The sequence below is a fragment of the Canis lupus genome, chromosome 6 (assembly GCF_048164855.1).
Source record: "Canis lupus baileyi chromosome 6, mCanLup2.hap1, whole genome shotgun sequence".
Taxonomy (NCBI): Eukaryota; Metazoa; Chordata; class Mammalia; order Carnivora; family Canidae; genus Canis; species Canis lupus.
Window position 1 is genome coordinate 29,636,624 of NC_132843.1, and position 26,374 is coordinate 29,662,997.

Here is a 26,374-nt window from a genome sequence, read left to right on the forward strand (position 1 = left end):
CTTAATAAGAAGTCTAATGGCATAAAAATTACTATTGAAGAAAAAAACATTCCCCTTACTTAGCTTATCAGAGAAAAAAATAAGCTAATATAAAATTCCACTATTCTGGTATTTTTCCCGTATATTATATACATAAATATTTTTCTCACAAAAAATGGGACTATAATATATACTATTTTGTTACCAGCCAGATACTAACAATAAGCATACTTAAAGTTAAAAATAAAATGTGATGCACTAATTAATATTCCCAAACTTTCTCTTGCTCTTAAAACCCCTATGATGGTATATGAAGCACGTAGAACATTTTACATAAAGCTTGGCACATAATAAACCTTCAATAAACACTGCATTTAGCTATTATCCACTGATAGTTAATAAAACACACAACAACTGATATCTAAAGATTTTTTCCAATTACTTCACTGCCATTAAAAAGAGAACTATATTAATATCATTATGAGGAATTACTGGGCTGGTAGGTTCTGGTTCTTAATAAAGGTAAAAAAAAAAAAAAAAAAAACATGAATATCCTTCATGTTTGATTCCATAGTTCCTCTACCTTGGGGCACTATGTCCAGTTAAGGAAATCAGAAAACATGTTTCTTTGTTTTTTTTTTTTTTTTCCCAGACATCAGATTGGCTGAATGAGACCACTCACACCCCAGGTCAGCTGCACATGAAATCTTCATTTTGAAGCCTTTTGAGTCTTGCAATTTTCAGTTTATGCCACCTCTTCACAGGGACTAATTCCAAATTCCTATGAGCTATAGTAAAGTCAGACAGACTTATATTTTTCTATCTCTAGTGCTTTCTCCACTTCAGGTGTTTTGGGATCTGGCCACCCAAGTTGGAGTTTTCTCTTGTGTTTAAGGATCTTATAAATTTTGTTCTGTGCCCTACTAGCCATATAAACTTTTTTCTTACAATCACTTAACCTTTTATCTCTGTAAATGTGTTTTCATTGAGCTTTAAAAATATCTTCCAGGAGGTGTTTGGCCTGAATCCAGTCCATGCAGATTCTTTGAAACAATTAGCAAATGAATCAGAATACTTATGAATGAGACAGTTCCTTCAGAAAGGCACTGACAACTATTCTAAGTAAAGGATATAAGAAGAAAGCATGGATGAATGCTTTTTAACTACAGAGAAATTCTTAACTTGATATAAAACCCTAAACTCCACAAAGCAGCAATAAAGTTGAAGATAGGAAAATTAAAAAAAAAAAAAAAAGTGTGATGAAAAGCACCACAGGCAAAATCAAAGATTAGAAAAAACACAACACACAGTACTCAAATTACAAAAGGCTAATTTCCCTATTATATGAAAAATATTCTCAATCAATAAATGAAAGGCCAATAGAAAAGTAGACAAACCATATATGTAATGAAAATAAATGTGTCTTTTAATGTATTAAATAATGATAAACATAACTTCATAGTAGAGGAATGCAAACTCTAACAGCTTTGAGATATCATGTTCAGTCTATTAGATTAGCAATGATGTAGCAACAACAACAAAAAAGGATAAAAAGTCAGGACATGCTGCACTAGTGAAGGTATAGGGGAATTCTCATTGCTTGTGAGCATAAATTGCTACAACCTATATGAAGAGAAAATTGGCAATAAGCTGTCAAAATTACAAATACACTTACTCTTTGAGGGAACAGTTGCATTGCTGGGGCTATATCCTGTAGGCACTTATTAATTGCAGTTTGCCTCTAATAGCAAAAACTTGTAACAATTTTAATGTGCATCAAGAAGACAAATTCAAAACAAATAATCACGGTAGACTTATACAAGGGAATAGTATGTAGTACTAATAAAAGGTAAAAATTTAAAAAGAGTCTCTGTACTGATGGAAATGATCTCTAAAATACCTCTTAACTGAAGAAAGGAAGGTGCAGAAGTATGTGAAAAATATTATAGCCAGTTATCTCTATCTAATAAGATAGTAAATAGAAGATTTTTTTATACACTTTTATATAACTACCTTTAAATTTGCATGACCTGTCACTGGAAGGATGCCCAACTACCTGAGATCTTTGGTTTTTGTGGTGGAGGGAACTGGTATTTGGCACATGAGTTCACATGGAGACTATTCACTGTACTTCTATTTGTATCTTTGACTTTTGACCCATTTTAATCTCTTGCCTACATAAAATGTTTTAATTAAGTTTAAAAATAAACACTAAGATGTCTATAGTTACTATTTTTAATTTTTTTTTAATTTTTATTTATTCATGATAGGCACACAGTGAGAGAGAGAGAGGCAGAGACACAGGCAGAGGGAGAAGCAGGCTCCATGCACCGGGAGCCTGACGTGGGATTCGATCCCGGATCTCCAGGATCGCGCCCTGGGCCAAAGGCAGGCGCCAAACCGCTGCGCCACCCAGGGATCCCTATTTTTAATTTTTTTAGTTAAAAATAATAACCCATGGCATTATTTTTTTTTTCCCATGGCATTATTTTTATTACTATTCTGAAAAATGAGAAAAATAATGGATATAGAGAGAGGTCGGGCAAGCAAAAGAAAACATAAATCAGCCTTATAAGAATAAACAATGAAGATATCTATAGTTATTATTTTTTAAATTTTTTAGTTAAAAATAATAATCTACGGCATTATTTTGATGACTATTCTGATAAATGAATAAAATACTGGATACAGAGAGAGGGCAAGCAAAAGAGAACATAAATCAGCCTTATAAGACAGTCTTTAAAGAGTTAGTGGAAACAAATATTTATCAAAAGGTTATCTAAATTAAAATGAGAATTCCGTTTACCTACCTTCTGCAGAACATAGCTTCCCTGCATACTGAAGAGTCCAGGCTGTCTACACAGAGCATCTGAGGAGGCAAGTCCAGGTCGGGTTAGGAGCTGGTGCCTGGATATCTCTCTGCCAGGTGACCTTGAACAATTTACTGAATTTTCCTAATTTTTCACTTTGGGTTCCTAATAGGAATCTTTCATATGGAGAATTTTTATAGGGAAAAACAATCACATATCATTTTAGGAAAGAAGACCTCTTCCTCATTTACCTGTTTCTTTGAGTAGAGGAGTCATCCATTAGGGTAATAAGCTAGAACACTTTCTAACACTCCATTCATTCACTCACTAATTTATTTGTCCATTCCTGGCATCTCTTTTCCTCCCTGGGCTCCTGAGGGCTGGGAAAATAATGCATGCAAGTCTTCATACAGGCATGCGGAGACTTAGAGCTTCTTTCCTTATTCTCCTTTTGAGTGGCACAGCAATACCAATGACACTGTCCCGATTCTATGACATTTTTCATCTCTCAGGTACCACGTGTAAGAGAAGCAGGTTCAGTCTCCTAGGGCCTCACTTATCACATCTAAATAACCAGTTAACTATTTTCCATTCTTTTTAAAACATTCTATTGAGGAATAATTTGGAACCTCTGACAAGTATAATGGCATATATTTAAAAATACTTTCTATCCTTATTGTCATCATTAATGAAGTAAGAGGGCAAAGAAGATACAACCCAGAGCAATAGTTTAGGAGCTCTTTGGAGCAAAAAAGCTATATACAAATGGAGGAGTAGGTGACAGTGCAGAAGGATAGGCTAGTAGATTTTCAAGGGAGCTACTCATTTCATCCAGAAAAGTGAGGAACATTGGCAAGTTGTATAGCTAGTGAATTGGGTATGGGGCCAGCACAAAGTCACAAATATCCAATCCTCTCTGATTCTGGAGGTGATATGAAGGCTCCAACGAAACAAGGGGCAGAAAAATGTTTTGCAAATATTATGCAGAATATGTCTTCTAAAAAGAAGAATCTGGAATGATGGGTGTTGCCAGTTAGGTTCCTTGGGAAACCCACTCTGAGAGATTGACATAATTAAAGTCCATTGGAGAATGCTCTCAGGAGCACACTTGTGGGAGAGGCAAAGGAAGGATGCAGGGTCAGGCAGCAGGAGAAGTTGGACTGCAGTGCAGTAGCAATAGAGGAGTAAGCAGAGTCTATGTGGTCTGGGATTGGACCCTGAAGAGTTATCCCAGATTAAGGCAAAGATGCCCGGTTTTTATCCCCTTAGTGTTTTCCTCTTAACTCCAGATAGTAAAGGAGAACTGTCCCCTAGGAAGACAGTGTGATCTTGGACAAAGCTGCTCTCTTCAGCCAAAAACTAATTATCGAAAAGGATAGACTGGGCTGAGAGCTCCTCACACTAATACTCTAGCATTTAGGACCTGGGGAAATTAACGCTTTAGTCCTGACGGTGGGCACCTGATCAACTGCCACAGCATCCAGTACAAATGGGGGCTGACCAGGTTAAGGATGAGATTTTAGTCACCAACCACCATGTCTAACAAAAATTCAGTTCAGACCAAACATCTTTCTCTAAGAACAGTGTGGATAGACCCACTGTATCTCTTCTCTGAAAAAGAACACCATGAGACTGCTCTGAGTTATTCTTACAGTCATTTCCAGGATTTTTCCAGAATCTGATAGAGGAGAATTTGTGTTTGGCACTAGCATTAACCTATATTCCTGGCACAGGCCTTCATCCTCTCAAACACGCACCTGAGAACTCAAATGGCTCACAGTTGGAACTGCCTGCAATCTTACTAGTGATAACAAAATGGAAAGGTTCAAGCCAAGAAAATTTTAAAAAGACATACGGCATGACAGATGATGCCTCACACCAAGAATGCCAAGGGCAAGTTAATCCACCCTTACCTGAGGGCATTCAGATATGAAGAAAAGCATGTACAAATCACAGCTGAGCCCTTCCCAGTCAGCAGGACCAGAAACAGGGCTGGCTGTATGCAAAGGTGGAGAAAGTGACTGCCTTTTGAGGGCCCAGCAAAGCCTTATGTTTCCAAAGTGCTTCCTCCAGATGTAGTTTATTTCCTGAAATTCTACTATGCCTTCCTTATGACTCTGATTCCAGTTAAAAATATAACTTTTTTCGTAATCATCAGTCCTAAAAAGGTAGGGAGAGGGTGTTATGAAAAGTGAGTTTATTCTAATCATGCCATGAACTAGCTTGTGACCTTTAGTAAGACTATTCTCCTTGGGACTTAGGTTCTGTGGTTTGATGCAGTGTCTGTAGTTCCAAGGGCTTTGCTTTTCCTTAGTGCATGCGTGACTTCTGGTTATTGCTCGTTCCAGACCATCTTCATCATTATCACCACCTACTTTGAAAATTCTGTTTAGGTTCCATTGCTGTTAATGGATATCCAACAACTGTCGTAAACATGACAAGTACATGTCTTCTATCTTAAATGCAACAAAATTTTTGGATCATGGAAGTGGTATACTCAGTTCAGGAAAAGTCCTCTACCTGTTCCAGGAACCTTGCCATTAGAGTTAGTGTTTGTGTGTGTGTGTGTGTGTGTGTGTGTGTTGAGGGAAAGAGGATAGAATACCAGATCTCACCTCTACATGTGAATTCTATTCCCATTCTCTACAATCTCTCTACATATTCCACTTGTAGCTCCACTAAAGCAGCTGATCCAGAAACCCTCACGCAGACAGGAGGGCTGGTGGTCTCTTCAGGTTTTCTGCAGTTCCAGAGCGTGCTGCAAACTTGGCTACATTATGGTCCTTTCAGTTCCCTTTCTTATTTGCACCTCAGTATCCCAGTATAGTGACTGGTATGTATTAATTTGAATAGATGGTTAAATTAACAGATGAATGGGCAAAAAGAGTGAATGAAAGTGAAAGACAATTAGCCAGCTTCCCTGCAAGAAACAACAGCCATGGGATTCTAAGGAAAATTATTTACTGGACAGGATTAAGGAAATCAGCAAAGGGTGTTGAGGTCCCTGAGGACTAATAAGAGCAAGAAGCCACCGCCATTATTCATGCTGAAGGGGAAGGAAGAGAGCTGCTGGGCAGGGTCTGTGGAGAGAGGTACAGCCACTGCCAGACCCTGATGACAAAGCAGGGAGGGAGCAGAGGAAGACATGCCCTGGAGTCTTCTCCTTTTTTCCTTTCCTTTCTTGCTGGTGTCTCCTATTGGCCAAACCCAACTAGAAGCCAGAGGGAAAAAAGCAATACCCAGGATTTAATCTTTAGAGACCAGCCCCCAGAGTCCTAGAAGATAGATAAAGGCGTGGTAAATGAGGGATATAAATGAAGAATGGCAGCACAAAGTATACAAGATGATTTTTCATGGAAGGGAAAATGCAAACAGGCATAATGTCTTAGAGGGAGAAGAAAGATTCATCAAGAGAAGGGGGAAAAAGTATGTGAAGATAGTGGAGGCAATGACAACTAATTCCAGTTATGTGGGATTTGGAAATGAATAGTCATGATGCTTTTAAAGAATTTTGGTTCTTTTTCAAACCAAGATTTTCTCAAGTAGTATTCATTCTCTCTCTCTCTCTCTCTCTCTCTCTTTCTCTCTCTCTCTCTCTCTCTCCCTCTAGAGAATGCGAGCACACAAGCTGGAGGAGAGGGGCAGAGGGAGAAGGAGTGAGAGAACCTTAGGCAGGCTCCACCCTCAGCACAGAGCCCAACTCTGGGCTTGATCTCATGATGCTGAGATCATGACTGGGCCGAAATTGAGAGTTGGACACTTAACCAACTGAGCCACCCACATGTCCCCCAAGTAGTATTCTTTAGGACAAGTTGTATTCTCAAAATAGACAAGCTTAGATAGTGCACTTTTTAGAATAAATAATTTAAAGAATTATAATAATCATTTCCTAGCTACTTTATTGGTTTCAGGCACTGTGCTAAAAGCTTTATATAATGATCTAATTTCATTCTCACAAAATCTATGAGAGATAGTGTAATATTATCATCTTTATTTTATAGTTGAAGAAACTAAGAGTAATGGTAGAGCAACTTGCCCAAAGTTGTGTTGCTAGGAAATGAGAGAGAGAGAGAGACAGGTCTGTGTGACTTCAAAGCCCATTCTCGGGACACCTAAGTGGTTCAGTGGTTGAGCATCTGCCTTCGGCTCAGGGCATGATCCTGGGGTCCTGGGTTTGAGTCCCATATCAGGCTCCCTGCATGGAGCCTGCTTCTTGCTCTGCCTCACTCTATGTGTCTCTTATAAATAAATAAATAAATAAATAAATAAATAAATAAATAAATAAAATCTAAAAAAATAAATAAATAAAGCCCATTCTCCTGAGTACTGGTTAATTACTTTGCCATCCTGGTTTGTAAGTACATCCCATGCTTGGATTTTCTTAAACTTACATTTGAGCTAGGGGATTCAACTAGGTTTGTTCTTGCTGCCTACTATAGGCAATTAACAAGTAGTGTTTTGATGTTCTGTTAGAGGGCCAAGAAGGAAATGTAAGTGATTCACATAACTGTTGAGAACAGCAATATAATCAATCAATTCAGAAAACCAAATTTATTGTTTATTACTCTAAGATGATGTAGAGATGGTGGTACACCAGATACTTTAGAATCCTATGTTGGATACAGAGTTAATTAGGACCTAAACTATACTAAGCCTTCAGAGCAAGGCTATGCAACAGGTGCTCAAACTGCAGGAAGGGGAAAAAGCTGTGAAGGGAGCTGAGGTGAGTAAATTTCCCTATTTGCCGGTATCATACAGAAGCGTGTCCTTTCCACGTTCAGCTTTCTCTTGCTGCCACAGGTAACCTCTTTTGTGTTTCCTGTACATTGCTCTATGCCTTTATGATGGGTATTAAAAGATAAACTAAGGCGTATTAAAATTTTAAGAGTTTCTTTAAGCAAAAATCTATTTGAATCAGGCAGCATCCGATCTAGCAGATAGAAGGGAGCTCCACAGAACTTTACAAAATGAAAGATTTTTATAGCCAGAAGTGAGGAGGAACAAGGAAAGTATAGTAGGCAAAAGAACATGTGTTCGTTATTGCAAAGTTACTTTCCTTTAGTGGGTAGCAGGGGCCTGTCGGGCAGATTACCTTGCTACTGCTGATCATCTGATTCCAGAAAGACTGCTTGAAAAATTCCATTTCTGAAAGAGCCGGAACTATAATTAAGTTAAGTTGGGGTTTGGTGACGTGGGGCTTAGATAAAACAACTCCGTCTTGGGCCTTCTCTCTTGTTCGCAACACAGGACATATCACACTGTGTTCTAAATATTTACCTAGCTTTCTCTGTAATTAAAACATAAGCTTCTTGAAAACACAGCCTATGTCTTTTACTATCTTTGAATTTTTAACCCTGGCACTCTATTTTATCTTGAGGAGGGGATCTTTAATTGGATGGTGATGATTGGTTATAAGACTTTAAAACATCGAAATCACTGTTCAGTTTTAAGTTATTGAAGTTATGTCATTTAAAGCATAGTTGAAATCCTTCAACTTTCTTTGTGGACTGAATTTTTGTATGTCATATTATCATTTAAACACAGAGGAGAAACTAGCTATTTTTTAGGAACATTTTGGTGAATACTCTTGTAAGGGAAAGAATCACCTTGGAGTTTAAGAGAATTCTGATTTCTATACATCAGGTTTGCTTCAAGCAGTGAGGATCTGTATGTGGCAAGATGGAGAAAAGCTGGGAAGCATAGTTTTGGGGACTGGAATAGAATTTAATATGTATTTTAAAATACAAATTGCATCTTCACATGGTGAAGTCCATGTTGCGATGATGGAAAGCCAATCTGTATTTTTGTAGCCAGGTTTCCACTACAATAATCTTAAAACCACTATAAAATGGAGGTGCCAATAACCATGTGGAAATAACAGGAAGAAAAAAAAATCACACATAACTTCTCATTTTCTTGATAATGACTTCCTTATTTTTCTGAGTTTATTCCACCTCCACTTGGCTTGAATAATATTAAATATGAATGTTTTAGGGATGAGGGTTTTGTTTTGTTTTCTTATTTTCTCCACTGTCTCACCAGACAACAGAAGTGAAGTGGTGGAAGGCAGAGGGCCGGTTTGTAGGGGAATGGAGTCAGGATGGCCAGGATGGGTAGGGAGGGTTAGTTAGAAAGAAGACCAATAATAATAACGTTCAAGTCTAATGGAACAGACAAGCAACACTGATAGAAGAAAATATCTGCATCAGTTGTTTTTGGGCTTTGTGTGTGTGTGTGGGGGGGGGTGTTTTTGTTTTTATTTTAGGAGTGGGAGTTTGATATATAATTATTCTCTGATTCATTCACTGAATTCATCAATTACTGAATAATCGTTTGTTTGGGGCACTGGGGATAGAGAAGTGAACAACACTCGGGCATGGTCTTTTAATGTTTACTACCAGCCTACGAAGGGAAATTCCTCCTTTCTGGTAGGTGCTGGATGTCATTCTTCAGCATTGTCTAATTAATTTATTCAGCAATTTTGTCTGTGAGTCCCCATATATGACTTAGGAAAGGTGAGGTGGGGTAAGAGATGAGCTGCCACTGGGATAAATCCTGGAAAGAAGGGCACATGCACCCAACCAAGTACCATAGCAGGAGTTAGGAGTTCCCTAAATCCAAGACATGGCATGGAGACTTCCTGGGAGAAACATATACATCCTGACTGATGTTCAAATTTAATTTGCCTGATGATCTATTCATATTTGATGGGTGGGGAAACAGAATCACCATCTTCTTATAGTATAAAGTCATTTTATTAATATTATATAATTCTTTTTGAATACTAATGATTAGTGTATTATATTAAATTATGTTTGTAGAAATTACTGGCTCACGCACCTTTATCACAGTTCCAGATCTTTTATAAAGACATGAGGAAACCACAACATTCCTCTTCCCTGTTTTCTCTTGTGGTTAGACCTGCAGTCTCAATCAAAAGAAAAAATTCTGGAACGGTATACACCTCGAAGCACTGAGAATCTGACATGCTCACAGTGACAAGCTTAAGTTTGCTATTATACTTTTCGTACCTAGCTAAATCCACTGCCCTCTTTCCGACACCTGCCCCGATAACATTCTGCTGAGTATTTTCTATTTTCACAGCGTCCACCGGCCTCCTCATGCTCACTGACAAGCACCTCAGACACTGGAGCTGATCTTGCTCTTTCTTGCCCCTTCAGGCCCTATTCCCAAATTTCTCCAAAGTACAGTTACTCTGAACACCGACTGAGCTGCTGCCACACCAGCAAACATTTTCTTCCCAGCTATCAGAGGCTCCAGTCCTGTTTTTTCTCCAACTGGTGACAAATGTTATAACGATAAGACCCTTCTGTTCACTACATTTGACTTTACCTTGACTCTTAAAATATCCATCAAGAATTACATTTTTTTTTTTTTTTAATGAGAGTGACTTGATGCCTCATTGTTCTTAAAGGAGGTAATGTTGATTCCTGAGCCAATGGGAACTGAGTAATGGTGCGGAGGAGAGGATGCAGTCAGAGCTCATTAAAATTATTATGCATTTGAAGCGTTTCTTCCTGAGGATGATTGGATATCTCCAGTTGACAAGGAATCAGTGCAGGGTTCATTTTCTGCTGTCTTTGTTCTAGCTGTTCCTAGTCTCCTGACATTTCTCCAATAGGATATAATTCCAAAGCTCTTATGTTTGATCATATTTGTTCCCATATATACCCAGTTCTTAAATTCCCCCAGAGAGGTTGATCTGAGTTCAAAGTGAAATATGGATGACTTAACCATATTCCCTATTGCTCTCAAATTAATGCTACTGGCTGCCAAACAACACAAGGCTTTTCTGGTGATATCACAGAATCAGATTCTATTCTAGAGGAGACCATAAGAATCATTGCCTCCAATAGCAACATTTTTATATAACGAGAAAACTGAGGCCTACATGCTAGAGTATTAGACCACGGTTATATAGCTACTTAGAGGTATCACCAGAAAGATAAGCACCTGACCCCTAAACTGAGCCTTCTCCTACCTCATAGTTCTATTTCTTTCTGTTCATTTTACTTTTTATCATTTTAAATTCAAACTGTCACGTACACTTGTAACAAAAGCAGAAGGAGGGCAAAACATATACTTAGGATTCAACTGAGAAATGTTAACTTATGCCTCATGTGACTCACATGTGAAGAGTGTTTTATTGTATGCCTGGTGTGGTGTAATTAAGATCACAGTCTGTATGGTCAGGCTGCCGGGGATCGCAACCTAGCTCCACCAGTGAATAGCTCTGTAAACCTTGGGTAAGGTGCTCACCTTTCCTGTTTGTTCATCTGTGAAATGGGGATAATAATAATACTTCTCTCATGGGTTATTGCCAAAACAATGTGAGTTAATCCACATAAAGAATGAGAACAGTGTTTGGCATATGGTAAGAGCTAGATAAGAATTGATTATTATTACTACCTGATAAATACTTTTCACGTTGAGAAAACTCTAAGTGGAAAATGTCATAAAGAACTGAAAATATCACAATTACATTCTATTTCTGTCTTCATCCTGGCAATTATCTGCCTTGTACTCTTCAACTGTTATTTCTCTTTACCTAGATTTGAATACTGTTTTAATCTGTTTATGTACTTCAGGACCAAGCCTACTCTCCCATAAAGTGCATGCTCAGGAGATGTGTGGTGAATCAGAGACTGCACCTGGGGAGATGCTAGATATATATGATTTAAGGATGATAGAACAAAGCTTGAATACAAAATAGTATATTCATCACTTTTGGGCATTACGTTTCTTTTATTATGATATTGGAAGATCATTCATTCAACAAGTAACTATTAAATATCTAGCATGTGCTAGGCATTCTTTTACATCAATGAACAATGCAGATCAAAATCTCTGCCCTCATCATGCTTATATTCTAGTAAGGTAAGATACACAACAAAATAAACGAGTAAATTAGAGATGTGCTATAAGAGAAAATAAAGAAGAGGTGTGGAGAATCTTAGAAGACTTGGGCTTAGCCAGGATGGGAAAGGAGGGCTTCCTTGCAGAAGTGTCAATTAAGCAGTCTTGCAAGGAGCCTAGGAAAGGGGCAATGTAGGGCAAGAGAAGAAAGTGAGCAGGCCTGGAGGAAAGAGTTTGGTGTATTCAAAGATTAGCAAGTAATCCAAGTGGCTGAAACTCAGCCAGTAGGGATACGAGTGGTCTGTGCTCTGAGATACCAAAGGGTACCAGGGGCCCAGGTCATGTTGGGACTCAAAGGACATTGCTAGGCAAATGAGTTGTTTTGAGGGGATAAGTAATATGATCTGACTTACATATAACAGAATCACTCTAGGGGCTGTCTTGAAAATATACTATACTAAGGACTTTGTGAGCAACAGCTCATTTACTTACATAACAGCCGTACAAGGATTATTTTTTTTCCAAAATGAAAACTGAGGTTTACAGAGACTTAGAGTGGCAGATCAGTGATTCGAAATCAGAGATGCCCACTTCCAAATTCTGTATTCTTAACCATTAATTCTTGTTTGTCTCCTTAGTCGCATTATGGCTGTAGAGGAGCTTTTGCTCTTTATTTTCCAGAAATCTCCTTTTCCTTGTTTCCCTTAGTATTTGTGAATTACAGATCTGTGTGCTTCCCCCATGTACAATATGAACCTGGGGAAAACCTGTGTGGAAACCAGATGTCAGGTCTCCAGGCTTATGTGTTAGCCTGACAAACTGAGATGAATCACCTGAGTTGATCCCGAATATGGATACACGTGGAGAGGACAGGCTGAGACAAAGTGAGGACTGAGGGACACATCAAATTAATCTTCTCTGATGAGGACATCTCTGATGAGAGCCTCATCTTAGAAATAGGTTGTTCTCCAAAATCAGTTACTTGCTTGTAACTTAGAGGAGAGTATCCACTAGACAAGGTGTTAGGTGTTTGCACAGAAGCAGTCTGTTAATAACACCTCTGTGTTGTAGTGGCCTTCACTGTAGCTTCTTGAGTCACTCCTCCCTCACTCCAAGAGTCTCTTGTTAAATCAAGTAAATTGTTGTGCTTTTCAGTATTTTTTAAGATTTTTTATGTATTCATTTGAGAGACAGAGATGGAGAGCAGAAACAGGGGTGAGGGGCAGAAGGAGAGGGAGAAGCAGGCTCCCCACTGAGCAGGGAGCCCAACGTGAGGCTTGATCCCAGGCCCCGAGATCATGGCCTGAGCCAAAATCAAGAGTCAGACCCTTAACTGACTGAGCCACTCAGATGTCCCTCAGTATTTTTTCTACAAATACATTTCCTATTTTTTCTTCTACCTCTAGTCTTCTATAGGTGTTATTATTCTTACCTATACTCATTTAAAAATCACCCATTTTTTTTCTCCAAGCCTCTTCTCACTTTAATTCCTCCCCTTAACATGTTCCTCACTACAATAGATGATTATCTATTGCCAACAGGATTAAGTATGAATCCAGTGTTAACATTCTAATCTATGTCTCCTGGCTTATTATCTACTTCTTACAATATTCTTGTCAAATTTAATTGTTCATTTCATCCCCAAAGAAAATGATACTTTTCCACTTTTATGATTTTGCCCATTTTTTTACTATAAAATTTTTCCTACATCTATCCACTATCAAAATCTTTTTGCAAAAGCAATACATCATAACCACCTCTTTCATTGTTTTAGTTAGAGCAGGCTTATACTGCAGGCAAAAATATCAGTTGCTAAACACAATTTATTCCTCATTCATGAGAAATCTGTTGTGAGTCTGGGCCACTCTTCAGGGCACTGTCCTTGTGATGGCCCAGTATCCAGGGAAGAACTTATTTAAATGGCACCTCCGTAGCAACAAGGATTTCCACAATTGCCTTGACAGAGAAAATCTCACGTGGATAACTATATACTCTGGCCTGAAAGTGACACACATCAATTCTACCCATAGCCCACTGACCAGAGCTAGCCACTTGGCTCCACCCAGATAATGTGGAGTCATCTCAGAAATGAGTCCTCTCATGTATTTAGAAGAAGAGAAGACCAAATATACCAAATATAGGTAAGCACTAGGCTTCTGTTGCATCCATAGAGGCTTTCTATGTCTCCTTAAACAATAATAATGGAGTTATTTGTGAATACGTCCCTTACTAATAGGAAGGTGGGACCTTTTAGTTGAATTTAGATGTATCTCAAGGAGGTGTATCTAAAAGATCATTAGGAAGGCTCCAGTTTTTCTCACCTGATCAGATATGCAGTAACATCCCTAGAGATGGCAGTTTATGTTTCTAAACTCCATTCTCATACCTGTTACCTGTATATGTTTGTGGCTTTAGAAACTGATAAGGAAATACGATTAATACTTGGTTTTCCAGAGATTCCCAGAGATATTTTGTTAATTGGAGATCTTCCATATAGTCTCTCATGAAAATAAGAACTTAAGATACTTTTTACTGTGTTTTGCCTCAAATATGAGTTGTGAAAGAGCCTAGTTCTTTATGATATGGTAGACAGAGTTTCTTAAGATAGAATCCCAAATATTCCCAGAAATAGTATAGAAAATGGGAAAGCTATCATAAATAACAACTTGGGAGACAACATTTCTAACTCCAGAGTTCTTTCCTATATGGAGTGAACTGAGAAGCAGCTTTCCTCTGACTGGTCTAGAAGTTATGAATCCAGCTAGACTAGTTTTGGAACCCACTGTGCTGAGAGCATTTCTGGCAATGTAGGGTTTTGAATATGAGAAATTAATAGGACAATATTTAGCCCAGATACTCCAGACAGAATTTCTGATAGAAACTTCCTTGTCCTTGTATCTTGAACAGAATTCCAGATAAGCTGATGTGGTTTCCAGAGCTCAAATTTTTTGAGATTGGTATTGGATTTGGGCCATTAGACCAAAGACCACTTGCCCTAAACTCTGTCCAATTAACTAAACTATGAATCCTGAAGTCAATTTTGCATTTTGAGAGAAATCTTCAAGCAAAATGTCAACAGGGTTTAAATAGCAAGTATTTACTCAATAAGGATTCTCCAAGATGCTCTGAAACAGTAATATAGAGTTTGAAATGTAGTCTTAGACTCTTCAGTTGTCACTTTCACTTTATTGCATCTCATAGAAACAGTGGGTGTGATCTCTAGAATGCAAATAAGATTCCTTGTGTCTATACCATTGACTTTTACATATTTTGAGATAATAGCTTTTTTTACAAGATGTATTTATTTATTAGAGAGAGAGAGAATGAGCAGGGAAAGGGAAGAAGGAGAAGATCCTCAAGCAGTCTCCCCTCTGAGCCTAGAGCTTGGCATGGAGCTTGATCCCATTACCCATGAGAGCATAACCTGAACCAAAATCAAGAGTCTCACACTCAAGTGAGTCACACTGGTGCCCAAGATCATAGCTTCTTTTTTTAAAAAAAGATTTTTATTTATTTACTCATGAGAGACACAAAGATTGAGAGGCAGAGACACAGAAGAGGGAGAAGCAGGCTCCATGCAGGGAACCTGAAGCAGGACTCAATCCTGGGACCCCCGGATCACACCCTCAGCCAAAGGCAGATGCTCAACTGCTGAGCCAGCCAGGTGTCCCAAGATCATAGCTTCTTTAAAGAACTGTTAAGCTCTCTTCAGATCTTATGGGTCATCTGAGAAGATGTTATGGATCTTCTACCTAGAAATATGCAGACACAATTTGAATACATTTTTAAGAGTTTATAATCAACTGTAGCACCAACTGAGGCCCAGGGAACTAAGATTAAAGACATTAGCATCCACCAACAGCTAGTTCCAAGATTCAGTCTCCTGATGATATATTCAGAAATAAACCTATACTCCATATAGCTACACTGAACTTAATGCAGTACTGCTCTTTCCTATACTCCTCTAAAGATTCCAGAGGAATAGACAGTAGCATTCCCAAATCTCTGCTTTACCCAACTTCTCACAACTAATGCCCACAATCTATAGACTCATGGCCATTTCAATTCATTGATTCAGACTTAACTGAATCGGAAAATCCTCTAATGAGATTTAGTTAAATTCCCTTGCTATACTTATGACTGCTGCTCTCCTATATCTTTTTTTTCAAATTTGTTTTTTTCTGCCAATCATTTCTTGCCTTCTGATGACTTGATATTTTAGCTCTCAGATCCCTCTAAAAAACTGTTTTGTTCTGCCTCAGTTTTTAATATTGGGCCTTTGCTTTGGTTTCAACTTCTTTTATCTTATACCCTATATTGAGCTTCAGTTCTCCAGATATGCAGTCCAGTGATGAGATCCAGCTAATTGGTCCTCCAACAAGGATGTGTTGGCCAAGATATAATGATACCAAGCTGTTTATTGTGCCCTAAACACATCTCTACACCTTTGCTTCATATTAATTCTGTTTTGAATGCCTCTCCCACTGCCCTTGTTTTCAGAATCATACTCTTTCCCCTCTTAATAACTTTCTGGAGTAGCTAGAGTATTTAATCCAAAGAATTTTTCCTGAGATTAAATCATCAAAATTAGTTTGGCTTTACCCTATTATTTTATAATCTCTGTACACCCTGATCATAGCACTTGCTGTGTCATATTTAAATAACCTCTATATGGGTCTGTCATTCTTCTAGATGATGACATCCCATGTAGATGAATCATGACTATTCTTCTTTCTGTCTCCTGCACTGATGATGATACTGTGCACTTCTAGGTGCATCTGAGTGTTTAGAACAAAACAATGTAATAGGCAGCTGGACACTTCCAGGCATCTGTTTCCTATACCCCCAGATTTGCTTCTCTATCTACCAATCTATGCTCCTTGATGATGATGTCCCAATTGGTGATAGAGATATTATGATCCCTTATACACCGTGCCTTTTGTGGTCAGCACTTTCTTCAGAGAACATCTTTATAACTTGAAAAGTTACCTCAGTCATGAATAATTGAGAGTGGCTGCCTTGAGTATATGATGGAAAAGGCTCAGAAGAAGGAAGAGTTGAGATTGGTCAATAATATCACCTGGGGCCTGTAAAGTGTAAACCAACAAGCCACATGCCAATATTAATCCTCCCACAAAGTGAAAGAGTTTTATGATAATCTCAACAGTATTTTCTGTTCATCTTATTTTGCTGCTGTGAAGAGCCCAAACTATCCTATGTGAACATTATCTTCAGTCAGGACATCAATGAGACAGTGTTAGTGCTAGCAGAACAAAAGGAGGAACGTGGTGAGGCCACAGGTAAGGGGGGTTCTGCAGATCTCCACAAGTACTGGGCTTATCTCCATAAATCTTCACCATCACCAGGGAAGACTGGGGGCAGAGAGAACTATCCCTGCGTTGCACAGTTCTGGAAGTACCATTCTATCTACCGTAAAGGTGGTAGTTAGAAAATAACAAGGTGTTTCCAAATAGCTGCTTTAATGTAATAAGGTAGAAGGAATGTTAGTTGGGGACTTCCCAAATACCCTGGATTAGAAATCTGTCATAGGCCCTGTTGTTCTTCTTATTCTCCACAATCATCTTTATAAATCCAGTCTCATCCCATCATATCTCACCAATCCTCAGAAGGTCAAGTATTCACTAAATATTTGCTATGTTTAAATCTCTAGTCCATGGTATAAGAGTATATTTTTAAAGACAAGTCATATAGTTTTTGTCTGAAATTGCCTACAGTCTCATTATAATGTTGACACATACAAATAAAACCATTACTATAACATAGTGGCAGTATACAGTGAATTTATAGTTTTTAAGGCACAGACTCTTATTGCTATGAGAATTCCAAGGAAGAAGGAGACCATGTAATAAATAGGGAAGGTTCTGGGAAACTAGGTGGTGTTTGACCTGCAACTACAATATGAATGAGCATTGGCCTGATATAGACTACCATACTCCATTGTGAGATTTTAAAGGCATATAGACCTATATAACTGGGTTCAAATTCTGGCTCTGCTCTGAAACTTTAAACAAAGAACCAAAGCTTATTTTCATCTGCAAATAGTTCTAATAATAATATAGAGAAATGTACTGTAAAAACAAATGGGTTAGCATATGTAAGATATATAACATAGTTTTTGACAAATAGCTCCTTGTCTTTTTTTTCTTTTCTTTTTTTTCTTTTTTTTTTTTTTTTTTTATAACCTGTGGGGAAATAAGTCTCTCATTAGCCTGAGGATATCCCTGGGAGTAAGAAAATATTAATTTACATTGACAATGAAGTGTAATTATTGATATTAGATTTTTTTCTTCACAGAAGAAGAGATGGTAAGGGAGAAGAGTATATTGGCATTGAGCATCCAAAAGGGATGGAAAACAATAAGGAGACAAAATGACACGGATAAGGAGAGAAGACTGACCTTCCAGTCTTGCCTGTGGCCAGCATTTCTTAAAGAATGGATGGTTGTGACATTAGAGAAAAGGGGGTTAGAGCATTTCTACCAAGAATAGAGCCCACAGTGCTTAGGTAGGTAGGGGACTGATTGGACTGGAGTGTTAGGAAGCATATTTGAACCAAAATATTTCAGTAGAAATAAAGAAACAAATAAAATAGCCCTAACTCTAGACAAGACACATGAGTTACTAAAGTGAATGGTTACCCAATAAAGCCAAGGGGCTGGAGGTGGGGGAATTTGGTATAGTAAGGAAATTTTAAATCTCACTGGAAGGTTGAATAGTTTGCCCAATATATTTACAAAGCCAGGTCATGCAATGGTCACCTAAAATCAAGGCCTAAAATTCTAGCAATTCCATATCAGAAAAATAAAAATGAGAAACATAATCCTTGAGAGGGAAAAGAGAAGGGAAGGGAAGGGGAGGGAAGGGGAGGGGAGGGAAAGGAAGGGAAGGGAAGGGAAGGGAAGGGAAGGGAAGGGAAGGGAAGGGAGGGGAGGGGAGGGGAGGGGAGGGGAGGGGAAGGGAAGGAAGGGGGAGCAAAAGAAAAGAAAAGGAGGAAGGAAAGCAGTGAGAAAGGAAGAAGTATAGGAGAAAGGAAGGGAGAAAAATTTTTCTGGGCAATGACACTTGCCAACATGGTTGCAAATTTTCCTCTCAAGAAAGTTGACTTAGTACATCTAGAGAACTTTTTTTCCAGCATCTGAGTACTGTGGCCAGTAAGCATCTCTCACCATGAAAGGAATTCTTGCCCTCACTCCTACAGATATCACAAACTAATTTTCTTTTTTTTTTTAAGATTTTATTTATTTATTCATGAGAATACACAGAGAGGAGAGAGAGAGAGGCAGAGACACAGGCAGAGGGAGAAGCAGGCTCCATGCAGGGAGCCCGACGTGGGACTCGATCCTGGGACTCCAGGATCATGCCCTGGGCTGAAGGCAGCACTAAACCGCTGAGCCACCTGGGCTGCCCACAAACTAATTTTCTATACAGCTAGGAACATAAACAAGGAGAGAATGTCTCTCATCTCTTAAGACCTGTACTGTTGTCAGTGCTCTGGGAACCAGGATGGTCATTTGTGATGAAGGCTCATGGAAACTTCCTGGCAGGTCTGAGGTATTGAAGAACACAGGTATTGATGTATGGACAAGGGGAGATCAGCTCTTGTTGGAAGACTTACCTGCACTAAACCACCAAGTGTTAGAATTTGGCATTTACCTCTCAGGCTTGGCCACAGTGGAATTTCTCAATCAGGAAATGGCAGTTGTACAGGGTTACTGGGTGATAATTTTGAATGGTGTGCCCATTAATAATATAAACAGTGGCTCAAAAGGGGGCAACAGGCATGTGTCTGGGTCAGCCTGGATCTGCACATATAGCAGATGCTGATAAGCTCGATGGAACAGGGACCTTTGGTCCTTGTGTAGGTTCATGCTCTGACAGTGAGGAAGAGAGAAGAAGTGATTAATCTAGCTGGTCTGCTCTTATGGATTGCCTGTCTTTAGCTGTTTCAGATGACTCCTCCTCAATAGATGCTTTGTGAGTGCTTACTCTATGATAGATATGATGCAAGGCTTTGGGATACAGAGTGAGACAGAATAGATAAGATCCCTATCCTTTATGACTTTATCAGCTTTATAGTTTGGTTTATTTGTTGCTTATAATTAGCACTGTAAGCAGCTACCCTTTCTGAAATGTTTTGTTTTCCAAAACTTAATTTTATTCCTATGGTTTTCTGCATGGCATTTTTCACAGTTTGAAATAAATAGGCAAGTGACTGTATCAAGTGCCTGAGTCCCTGGTACAGCCTATATTTCCTGAGGGCAAGCCCTGAATCTTTTCTGTATCCCCCAGACCAGCACATACAAATTCCCTTCTTTAAGTAAATGAGGAAGTATTTCATTTGAGTCTCTAATTAAAACTCAGCCCTCCCCCACACAGAATTTAATACAGCTGTATCTAAAAACACACAGTCTGGGAGCAAGAGTGCCTGGATTTGAATTCTGAACACTTCAGTGCCTCGGTTTTCTCATTTGTAAGAAAGAAAGAAAGAAGAAAAAGCAAGAAAAAAAGAAAGAAAGAAAGAAAGAAAGAAAGAAAGAAAGAAAGAAAGAAAGAAAAGAAGGAAGGTAGGAAGGAAGGAAGGAAGGAAGGAAGGAAGGAAGGAAGAAAGAAAGAAAGAAAGAGAAAGAAAGAAAGAAGAAAGAAAGAAAGAAAGAAAGAAAGAAAGAAAGAAAGAAAGAAAGAAAGAAAAAGAAAAAGAAAAGTGATGCCTACTTCATAAGCTGTTTCCAACATGCAATTACTTAATACATGGAAAGAACTTGGAAGTGTGGATGGCACCTAGTCAGGCCCATATAAGTGATTGCTACTAATATTATATTATTATGATTTGCATGGCATCCCTTCTATTTTCTTTCTAAGATATTATTTATTTATTCATGACAGACAGAGAGAGAGGCAGAGACACAGGAAGAGGGAGAAGCAGGCTGCACGCAGGGAGCCCGATGCAGGACTCCATCCCAGGACTCCAGGATCACACTCTGAGCCAAAGGCAGATTCTCAACTGCTGAGCCACTCAGGCGTCCCGATATCCCCTCTCTTATACAAGCTTACACACACAGGACTTGTGATGCATGTTATCTATACATTTAATTTCTTTCAGGGAAGTCTGATTCAAATAACCTGTTCTCTTATCTCCTTAAATATATATAATTTTATATGTGCCAGTGTGTGGTTGAGAAAACGTGGCAAAGGTAACCATGTAACATAGCAACAGTGCCTTCCTCTTCTAGATTATATTGCATTTTCTGTACAAATATTGAACAACTTCTGACTATATGAGTATCTATAGACTATATATATATTTTTTTTAGACTATATTTTTTTGAAAAAGTAGGAGAGTTATAAAAAAATAACAAGTCACTAATGGTAGTTTTACATATAATTTCTGTTAGGAACTGACCACTGCTCTGGAGTTACCACAACTATAGCCACATAATCCTCTCCATTTTGTGGATGGAGACAATGAGGCACTCAAGGGGTCACAATAGACGAATTGGTTCTTAAAATTCTATTTTTTTCTGCAACATCAAAAGGTGCCTGTACTTCCTTTTAAAAAGTAAAAACTGCAGAGAACTGAAAACATGGCCATAGGACAAAACAGATTATTACTATGGTCTTGCTCCAAATCACATCAAAATGAATTTAATTGCAGTCTCCAACAATCAGATTTCATTTGGCACAGAAGTGGTCCTGTCACTTTTGTGATTTTAACAAACACTAATTACAATTTTGTAGATAGTGAATGATAATGGAAAGTTATGATGTTTCATTGTTTTATTAAATATATTATGAAATTCTCTATGTTTAAATGTCTAGCTCTATTTCTGCAATCCAGGAGAAAGGGTCAGATTTTATATTTCAACTCCCCATCCCACAAAAATAATATAATATATCCTTGGGGCCAGTATGTACTTAAAGAAATGCAAATTTGAATTTAGATATAAGGTATTCCAGCCTATTTTCTACCTGAACCTTTTCTAATTTATACTAATATTTCAAGATCATTCAACTGCTTAAAACACATTAAAAGCTTATACTTATATTGAACTTATCATATGCTGAGCAATATTCTGAGGACTGTACATATATTGTGCCATTTAACCATGTGATCCTCATGATGTCCCTCTGTAGTTGATATGGCTATTACTAGTATTTTGTGGATAAGGGAAAGAAAGACACAGAACAGTTAATTAACATTGCCAAAGTCACACAGCTCCTAAGTGGCAGAGCTCAGAAACAAACTCTGGCTAGCTGGCTTTAGAGTCTGTGCTATATAACTGTGTTTTACTACTTCTTAAAATGAAGATCAACATAATCATCAACTATATTCTGATAATCATTTTCAGCATATTTTACTTTAGAAAAGTGTTTTTAAAAGTTAACCTGAGGCAGCTTTCAAATAAGCTGTAAATTGGATTTTTTGGTTGACAAGCTTATGTTTCTGGAACAGTTGAGTTAAATTCAGTTTACTGCCCCTTATTGTGTTCTCCCAGCCTCAGTGATCTCTCTTTCTCATAAAATTTGCCTTAATTTTCCCTGAAGATTTTCTTAGGCTTCTCCCTTCACTAGAAATCTTCAGGTATAGATTTCAGAACTCTGAATTAATTTCAGCATTAGCCTACAACCTAAATGATAAATAAATTCAAGGGTGCATGTGATTAAGTTCCAACATAGCACAATGAGAGACTTCTCTGTCCAGAAAAAGGAAAGATGACATAGTCTGCATTCTCTGAGAGTGCTCTTTAGAGGAATTTGGATATACACAGGAGCCTGAAGAGTGGATAGAATCTAGCATCTGGAAGAGTGAGAGAGGATGCTATGTATAGAGGCAGATCCAAGGTCACAGACTGTTCTTCGTGGACACTGAAATGACCTTGGACAGCTGAAGTTGATGGCCACTGTTGGAAAGCAGTGGATAACTCTAGCCTATTCTCTCCCCTCTGTTCTCTAACCTACTATTTCTCTCCACAACACAATCTAGAATCTCACAATGTGCATCCTACAGTTAACTTGTATTTTAGCACCAAGAACACTGTTAACTTATGCCATGACCTAGTTTTCAAAATTGAAAAAATAAATAAACAAATTCTGGGTTGCAGAATTAAAGATCTTTATACACTGAGCCAAGCAATGTAGTACTACTTTTGAATTTTTGTGGAGATGGGCAGTGGTAGTAGTAAATCCATCCTTGGCACATACTAGCTATCAAAGCTCACATCTCTGAATTCTGAGAATAAATGGATGACTACAATAGGTAGAGGCTGACAAAGTGTATAATGCATACTAAGAAATTCTGTTTTCTATAGTACAGAGAAGCCTTGAGTCATCTTGAAGATGGATCTACATGCCAATTGATTTTCTGAAACATTCCCATGACATGTGGGTATTTCTGGTGGTCCATTATTTTCCATATCATCACTGGATTTGAATTGGGGTCTTTTAGATACTCTGGGTACTGAGAGTAAAGGAACTTGACAGCTTAATTCATTATAATAATTTATGTGTTTAATCTTTCTTTTTAAATGAGCCTCGAGGTTCTGCAACTGGTGTATATATACAGTATTTATAAATACGATTAATATGGTGTCCACTTTCTAGAGTAGGATCAAACACAACAAGAAAATAAAAACCATTAAGTCAAGCAAAAGCAGCTGGCTGGATTCTGTTTATGAGTAATTGAGGCTTTGTTGCCTTCATTCAATAGATACGTAGTGTCAAAAAATCATGAAACCTTTGGGACTCAGCTGGCCCAGATTTGCCCTGTTAGATAGGTGACTATCTGTCCAGAAGGAATAGTCTAGAGTTCCAGCCATTCAGGTGTGATAAACTCTTTTAGATAGAGCTGACATTCCTTCAGTTATTAAAGGGGTATTTTGTACTCTTTACATATATGGGGTTGAGGCAGTGCTATGGTAGATGAATGCAATTATAATTGTACCATCATCCTTTCTTTTGAGATGCTTGAAATTTAGAGTTTGAAGTGTATTAGGAATGGAGTGTATACTCTGCTATATCACCCCAAATCAATAGGATAAAGTAGCATTATCAGTTCCCAAAATAACTAGAAAAGTCATTTCACATATTGAAAGGGCTGTGGATGCTGACTTATAGAAGGAGCCAAACACCAGGTGATAGAGAGCTGCCATCAAATCTGTTTTGGTGCAATATGAGTAAAGCCCCAGACTCTGTGCCACCAACATCCCGAACATGGAGAGGCATCTTTTGTCCTGAAACAGAAGTGTCTATTTCAAAATTTCCTGGTTCTCTACTAAGCTGAGTTTTAAGCCTCATATAGTGTACAAGGACCATTGTAGAGGAAAAGAGTGTGGAAAGAGCAGAATGAGGAGGGAAAGGGGTTAGTGATGGAAGCTGGGCAAATCACACTTTTCATCTCCATCAATCCGATTTCCTCCAACATCTGGTCATCTTCAAGGGGAAGAAAAACTTCACAAAAAGCCTTGAAGTATGTGCAATCAAATGTCAACATGCAGCTAATGCTTCACAAAGTATATTTAGTAGATAAAAAGAAAAATTTTAATGCCATCATGGATAACCATGAAAAATACATTCGTAACCTTGCAAAATATAAAATAGGTATATAGAAAGATATATAGATAAAAATATGAGCAAGTTACTCTGACTTGTTAAGTGGATAGACATAAATGTGAGCATTTTACTTGTTAGCCATCATTTCAGAAATAAGGAACATCTAGACTTAACAATTGAATCCATTAGAATGAAGATATGGATTAAGTGGCTACCTATAAATGTAAATTTTGAAGGGATATAATAGATACCCAACAAATACCTAAAAAAAAAACCTCTAGTTATAAGGCAAATAGCACTTTTTTCTGACCAGTGAGCTTTCTGCTATACTACAATGGTGAGCTAACATCTACGGTGGGGGGGGGGGGGGGGGAGGGGGGGGCGGTTAATGAAACAAGAATAATTTGACTTGACCTGAGAGTGGCAAAGATTCATAAGGGATAGTGACTCATGGCCTTTAAAATCATAAAGAAATGGTCCTTTATTACAGGAAGATAGGTGGTTACTGGTTATCCAATCACCAATCCAGAGCAATTAAATCTAATCTTGCCTGAAAACAAGGTGAAGAACTGGTTGAACTTTCAAGGTCCTACCTAGTTCTGTGAGATTGTGAGGTGGAAAGAATGAAAATGTATGACCTTCATGAAAATCCCTGTTTCTTTTCCCACTTTTCACTGGCATTGGGATCCTGAGGGAGTATAGGACACATGTTCTAGCAGAAGTCATGCTGATGGCATTTCTATGGAATTTTTTTTCTCCTTCTCACAGAATCAGAGATCACTCCCTTTTGTTTCCTAGAGGCCTTGTAGCATTGTTTCCCAAATCCTTTCCTACAGTGTCCAGTCAAGTTTTAAATAAACCAAGAAACAGGGCATCCTGAGGGGCCTCTGAAGAGCTCTATTGTAATCTAATACATCTTCTATTTAGAATATTTTTCTCAAAACAAACCCATTGCAAAAGAAAACCATCCCATTCCTTTTACCAATCTCCCCTGAATTGCTCACTAACTTCTTCTGCATTGTTGACCCTGGCTACCAAAGGAATCTAATCATGTTGATGGTATTGTCACCATCCAGTTCACAAGTGGAGTTTTATCCATTTTGATTTTTCAACCATCTTCTTCAGGTGGCTTCTTTGGCACCATTTCTCTGAGGCATTTGGATTCCTGCAACATGGCCAATGCCACATGGTAACCCTGGACTGCGAGCTGGATGGATTAAGGGAGGTATGAGGGAAGAGATGCTACACCTGGCGTCAACCGATTCTCAGTTTTCAGACAGATGACACACTGCAGACTCTGCCTTTTCCTGACCCACAGGGACTATTGCTTTTGCTGAGAACCTGCATCTCTTTAAATAAATATTTTGTAATAAGTAAGAGAAAAAAATCAGTCCTATTAATTTCTTTGTGCTCAGATGAACCTAGCTGATCATTACTGCCTGTGTGCTGTGTATGTATGTGTGTGGAGTTATAGTTATATATAGTTATATATTTTGTTTCTTACTAAAGGAACGGTTGAATAGAACTATCTGGTTTAAAGGATGAGCCTGACTGATTACTGTAATTCATAGGGCCTTAATTAGCTGCACAAACCATTAGCTACAATTAGACTATTATAAAACACTTGATGCGCTATGTCAACCACGGGGCCTCATTTATTCTTGTGGCAGGGATCAGGAGGGGGGAGGGCAGGCACACTATACCGCCAAGCATGCTAATAAAGAATGATTTTTGATTTAAGATGTTGCCGATAGTGCCTCAAAATTAATCTCAATAGCTGTCTAATTTGTGTCGGTGGATGGTATATTTATTGTAAAATGACACCAAAGCTAAATGAGTTACCTGAAGCAGGAGTGTTAATGTCAGTGCCTGGAGATTCAACTCCATATGCTGGGATACTGCGAGACGCTGGTGCCGAGTGCTCCCAGCGGACCACTTGGCCTCATCTGTCTCAGAAAGCTCAGCAACCTGACTCCCACTTTATGATCCTTAAATAATAATAATAAAAGAGAAAGAGAATGAAATGGACAGACACTATCTAGAACAGGAAGAGACAGAGAGGAGAGAAAAGGAGAGAGAGAGGGAAAAAAGCCCAAGCAGAGAGGCATTGTAACAATATGCCTTTCCTAGGGCAAAGTTTAG

The 26,374-nt window shown here is 38.3% G+C and overlaps 1 long non-coding RNA gene across 1 annotated transcript in view; it reads left to right on the forward strand.

Moving 5' to 3' along the window:
• Nucleotides 1-25,553, forward strand: part of LOC140634677 (uncharacterized) — a 44,183-nt gene extending 18,630 nt beyond the window's left edge. The window contains exon 3 of the long non-coding RNA XR_012032071.1: nt 25,358-25,553. This is a non-coding gene — a long non-coding RNA (uncharacterized lncRNA). The remainder of the gene's footprint in view (nt 1-25,357) is intronic.
• Nucleotides 25,554-26,374: the final 821 nt, after the last annotated feature.